General features: G+C 44.1%; 1 protein-coding gene across 3 annotated transcripts in view; it reads left to right on the top strand.

The window, feature by feature from the left end:
- The first annotated feature begins 1,174 nt into the window (after positions 1-1,174).
- The window catches only part of LOC128699499 (Vesicular monoamine transporter), a 176,856-nt gene continuing 171,990 nt past the window's right edge, over positions 1,175-6,040 (top strand). For all 3 annotated transcript variants that reach the window (XM_070079702.1, XM_070079700.1, XM_070079701.1), the window contains exon 1: positions 1,175-1,372. The gene's annotated coding sequence lies outside the window, so the exon portion shown is untranslated. The remainder of the gene's footprint in view (positions 1,373-6,040) is intronic.

The following is a 6,040-nucleotide window of genomic DNA, read 5'->3' as shown; positions in this document are numbered from 1 at the left end:
CCATCCTTGAGTGGAGGTGGCCAGACTGGGTGGGTCATTGGGCTAATGTGGGGGGGGACATGGACCTGCTCCGCATGGGTCAGTAGACCTGTTGCAGTGTTCCTTCTTTCTTATGTTCTTATAGGTTAGAGGGGCATGCGTCAATAGGCTTCCTTAGTCCTAGGACTGACGAAACGTGGCGAAACGTTCCCTTTAAAAAAGAGTCCTGAAATGTTCACAGTGTGCCTTTATCACCTCAGTATTGACAACCAAGTTCTTATATAAGTTCATTCTGAATTATAGCCTTTGTAATATATATATATATATATATATATATATATATATATATATATATATATATATATATATATATATATATATATATATATATATATATATATATATATATATTCTTTATAATAGGAGTCCATTATAACCGATATCCACGACAAAGCAATAACAAAATTTTCTCACATACTCACTCCTTGCGATTTTTCGAAAGATCTCCAAAAGAAGGTGAAGGAATTTGGGTGCAATTTCTTGGTAAGTTCACGTTCCATTTCATAAATAGGTCTGCAGGTCCATATTGTGGGGGAAGAAATCACGCGTCGCTATGCACCCTATATTTCAAGAGTTTTATTAAAGCGTTTCCTAGCATGTTATGTGCTAGAGAGGAGTCTTCAGTAGGTTGTTAAGGCTAAGGACGCGACGTAGGTGAGTCAGGGGGACTTGGAATTGAGTCTAGAGCAACCGTAATGAGAAGAAATGTAGGTCGGGTGAGGGTTTTCCGCGAGTCCGTTGGTTAACTCACGGCTCAGAACGATGGCTGGGGAATTTTTATGGTGTGTAATATAGTGTGGAGAGATTTTGCGAGGTAGAATGAGGTGGATAGAGGGGGGAAGGGGGAAAAAGGGGTGAAAATAGAAGGTGGGGATGGCATGCCTGACACAGAGGCCAGAAGGAGGTAAAGCAAGGAGAGTGGAATGTCTTGGCCTCTCAGGAATTCTATTTGAGGGAATCATCGGCAGTAAGACTCGCCCTCTTGATCTCTATGATAAGAAAAATTTGAGGATGTTGGAGACGGAGTGGGCGGAGTGGGCGGGGAGGCTCCGCCTTCCTGGCCCCGCCCACCCCTGCTTGGGTGCCGCCCTCATAACGGCAGAGCGGCAGCTGCGGCTGCCATTCAGGTGCTGGGCCGCGTGCATGCCACACACCACCGCCACCTCCGCCGCCGCCGCCGCCGCCGCTGCCACCCACCAACAACCAACTGTTGCAGCCGCACTCTCGCCGCCCGCCGCCTGCCGCCCACTGCAACACCCCCTCCCTCCGACCGCCCGCCCGCCCGCTCTCACCACCCCCAGCATGGAGTGACAGCCCCAGCATCAACGCTACGGTAAGTCTCCCCAGTACTGCTGTCTCTCCAACACTCACGCATGTTTCTCCAACATTCACATGTTTCTCCAACATTCACAGGTCTCTCCAACATTCTCACATGTCTCTCCATCATTCACATGTCTTTCTAACATTCTCACATGTCTCTCCAACACTAACATGTCTCTCTAACACTCTCACATGTCTCTTCAACACTCACACATGTCTCTCTAACACTAACATGTCTCTCTAACACTAACATGTCTCTCTAACACTCTCACATGTCTTTCCAACATTCACATGTCTCTCCAACGCTCTCACATGTCTCTCCAACACTTACATGTTTCTCCAACACTCAAATGTCTCTCCAACACTCATATGTCTCTCCAACACTCTCACATGTCTCTCCAACATTCACATGTCTCTCCAACACTCACACATGTCTCTCTAACACACTCACATGTCTCTCCAACACTTACATGTTTCTCCAACACTCATATGTCTCTCCAACACTCTCACATATCTCTCCAACATTCAAATGTCTCTCCAACACTCTCACATGTCTCTCTAACACTCTCACATGTCTCTCCAACACTTACATGTGTCTCCAACACTCAAATATCTCTCCAATACTCACTCATGTCTCTTCAACACACACACGTCTCTCCAAGTCATGTCTTTCCAACACTCGCACATGTCTCTCCAACACACACACACACGTCTCTCCAAGACTCACACATGTCTCTCCAACACTCATACATGTATATTCATACATGTGTACTCATACATGTCTTTCCAACACTCGCACATGTCTCTCCAACACTTTCACATGTCTCTCCAACACTCACGCATGTCTCTCCAACACTTTCACATGTCTCTCCAACACTCACACATGTCTCTCCAACACTCTCACATGTCTTTTCAACACATGTGTCTCTCCATTACTCACATGTCTCTCCAACACACACATGTCTCTCCAACACTCACACATGTCTCTCCAGCACTCACATGTCTCTCCACCAATCATATTTCACCAACACTCGCACGCCTGTCCAACACTCACACATGTCTCTCCAACACTCTCGCATTTCTTTCCAACACTCACATGTCTCTCCAACACTCACACATGTTTCCCCAACACTCACACATGTCTCTCCAACACTCACACATGTTTCTTCAACACTCACACATTAAAAGATTGTGTGTATGAAGCTACAGGTGGATGCCCTGGGCTAGGTCACCTGTTGCTCTCTGTATGAGGCTGCCTAACGCACTCATACGCCCGTTCATACGCTCATTCATACGCCTGTTGATAAGCCTATTGAAATACCCATTAATATTATTAATATTATTAGCTTGCTTTAGTGGTCCGAAACTAGTAAAATTAGTAGTAGTAGTGGTGGTGGTAGGAGTGGTGGTAGTAGCAGTGATAGTAGTAGTAGTGGTAGTAGTACTACTAGGTACAATCACTACTATTACCTTCAGTGAACATCAACAGTCCGAGTGGCCGCCAGCCACGGACATAATGACGTAGGATAGAGACTACAGAACACGCGACGTTGAACGACCAGCACGAGTTTAGAGCTTCCTGCACACACACACACACACTTGACATCAATAACTGACATTTCAAAAATATTGCTGCATCATCAATCGTGACTGATAATGGAAAGTAAGTCGGTCCTGGGGCCGTTTTGAAGAGTAGAGACCTAAACTAGGCCTAGTGTTATGTTTTGTTGGTCCCAGACCCCGAGATACTGGGTAATTTACAGTCACCTGTTACTGCTCCTCTTACAGTCACCTGTTACTCCTGTTAGTGTCAACTGCTGTTGTTCCTGTTAGAGTCGCCTGTTGTTACCGTTAGAGCGACTATTTTTCCTGTTAGAGTCACTTATTGCCACTGTTACAGTCACCTGTTGCTCCTGTTAGAGTCGACTGTTATTCCTGTTAGAGTCGACTGTTGTTCCTGTTACAGTCACCTGTTGCTCCTGTTACAGTCGACTGTTGTTAATGTTACAGTCAACTGAGGTCCCTGTTGGAGTCACTTATTGCCCCCGTTGCAGTCACCTGTTGATCCTGTTGCAGCCACTTGTTGCTAGCTACGGTATCCTAGCCACACCTAGTCACATCTGTCCTAGTTACACATATCCCTGATGTACCTCTCCTACACAAACACCTAGCTACACTAGTACTAGCCACAACTATCCTATCAATACCTATTTTAGTTACATTTATCCTAGCTACATCTATCCTAATAACACCTATCGTAGCTACACCTATCGTAGCAACACCTATCCTAGCTACACCTATCCTAAGCTTATTTTATTAATGAATCCTAGTCGTCCCCGTCTCTTAGTACCTTAGTACACTGTACACTCAATCATTAAAAGTCTCTCTCTCTCTCTCTCTCTCTCTCTCTCTCTCTCTCTCTCTCTCTCTCTCTTTCTCCCTCAAGTCTGAACTTCTGTTGACTCAGCAAGTTATTCTCTGTTTGAACCAACGTGGAAACTTACCTTTGTTGAACTTCTGTTAAGCCTCTGTTGAACTTCTGTTAAGAACCCAAAACAGTAGAGAGGGGGAAGAAGAGGGGAAGAAGGAGGGAGGGAAGAAGCAGGGGCTGATAAGGGAGGGTAGGGAGAAGGAGCGTTAGTCAGGGAGTGTTATGGAGGTCTCAGCAGCGATGGGAGGGAATGGGTGGCAGGGAGAGGCAGGGAAGGGCTGCAGGGAGAGGCAGGGGAGGGCCGCAGGGAGTGGCAGGGAGAGACAGGAGAGGGCGGCAGGGTAAATGCGTCTGCAAGAATCACGAACGCGAAGTCACAGTACCGCAAAACTTGTGGTGACAACCTTCCTGGAGGATGTAAAGGGAGAAGGGAAAAGGGTGAGTGGCGTGAAAGGAGGAATGCAGGAAGGAGGGGAAAGGGAGAGTGGAGGGAAGAGAGAGAAGGGAGAGCTTGTTATTGCTCAGATTTCTTATCAAAAAATAATAATTATTATTTGATTATCATTATTATTTCAAGGGGAAGCTCTAAACTCTCAAGGGCTAACCATGATAATGATCCGGTTCCCCATCATCTCTCAGATAGACGGTGAGATTACAGCCTAGAAAACTGAAAGATATTTCTGTCTCTCATGAGACTGAGAGATATTTCTGTGCCTCTCATTTGTGTGTGCTCTCTGTTCACTCTCTGTCTTATTTTTACTTCCTCTCTCATATTTTATACATTAATTTCTCTCTCTTTCTCACTTGTGGCATTGAGACTATGATGTTATCTCGTTTAAATCTCTGAGAGACTAAACACATTCGACAAACACACAAACTAAGGTTCAAATCAGAGAAAAATACCACCATGGGACTCCGAGACAAGAGAGGCAACACAAACGTAGGTAACATATATAATAGCAAAGTTGTCAAAACACTGACTGGAACGCACTGCCTACTGAAGCTGGAGGTCCAAAAATGAGAAACACACTTCTTAAGAATATGCTGAACAAGGACCTGTTGAACAAGAACCCGTTGAACAAGAACCTGTTGAACAAAAAGTCTGCAAACATGGAGACTTACGTTGTAACTCTTTTTAGGAAATACTATACTAAACACGGTATTAAAATGTTGATAATGTGTAACCACAACAAGCAGAATAACTACGATTACCACTACTACCACCACCACCATCACCACCAATATCACCACCATCACTACCACCACCATCACCACCACCACCATCACTACCACCACCATCCCTACCACCACCATCACCACCACCATCACCACCACCATCACCACCACTATCACCAACACCATCACTATCACCACCACCACCACTACTATCACAACTATCGCATCCACCACGACCACAGAATATTTTGGGTACAGGGTTGAGAGCAGGTCTCCTGCAGTGCCCAATTAGGGTCCCGGAGGCAGCTTGTCGCTCCACTGACCTCCTTCCCTGCCTTTCATGACCACTGGTGCGACTCCAATGGGTGGTGGTGGTAGTTATAGTGGTGTTTAAGATGGTGGTTTTGGTTGTCGTTATGGTGGTGTTTGAGGTGGTTGTTATAGTGGTGGTTAGGTGGTCGTTACAGTGGTGGGAGTAGGTGGTGGTTGTTTGGTAATGGTGGTAGTGGTTGTACCGATGATGGTAGAGATAACAGTAATGGTGGTAGTGGTAGTAGTGATGGTGGCCGTGGTAGAAGTGATGATGGTAGTGGTAGTCTAAGTTACATTAAATTACATTAAGTTAGCCTAAAATAGCTTAAGTTGGGTTATATAAGCAAGGTTCAGTTAGGTATATGTTACTCAGTTTTCGTGAAAAAAGGTAGACGTGCATTTATATATATATATATATATATATATATATATATATATATATATATATATATGTCGTGCCGAATAGGCAGAACTTGCGATCTTGGCTTAAATAGCAACGCTCATCTTGCCATATGAGACAAGCGAAAATTTGTGTATGCAATAATTTCGCCAAAATCATTCTGAACCTAACGAAAAAAATATATTTCACTGTGTTTGTTTAGTATTAAATTATTGTAAACAAATCTAAAATATATTTAGTTGAGTTAGGCTAAAATAAACTGTTCTTGCTATAATAAGGTTAGGTAAGTTTTCTAAGATTCTTTTGATGCACAATTATAAATTTTTACATTAACATTAATGAAAAAAATATATCTTTAAACG

Source organism: Cherax quadricarinatus, unplaced genomic scaffold, assembly GCF_038502225.1.
Source record: "Cherax quadricarinatus isolate ZL_2023a unplaced genomic scaffold, ASM3850222v1 Contig4, whole genome shotgun sequence".
Taxonomy (NCBI): domain Eukaryota; kingdom Metazoa; phylum Arthropoda; class Malacostraca; order Decapoda; family Parastacidae; genus Cherax; species Cherax quadricarinatus.
Note: the sequence above shows the minus strand (reverse complement) of the source record. Positions and strands in the feature narration are given on the sequence as shown.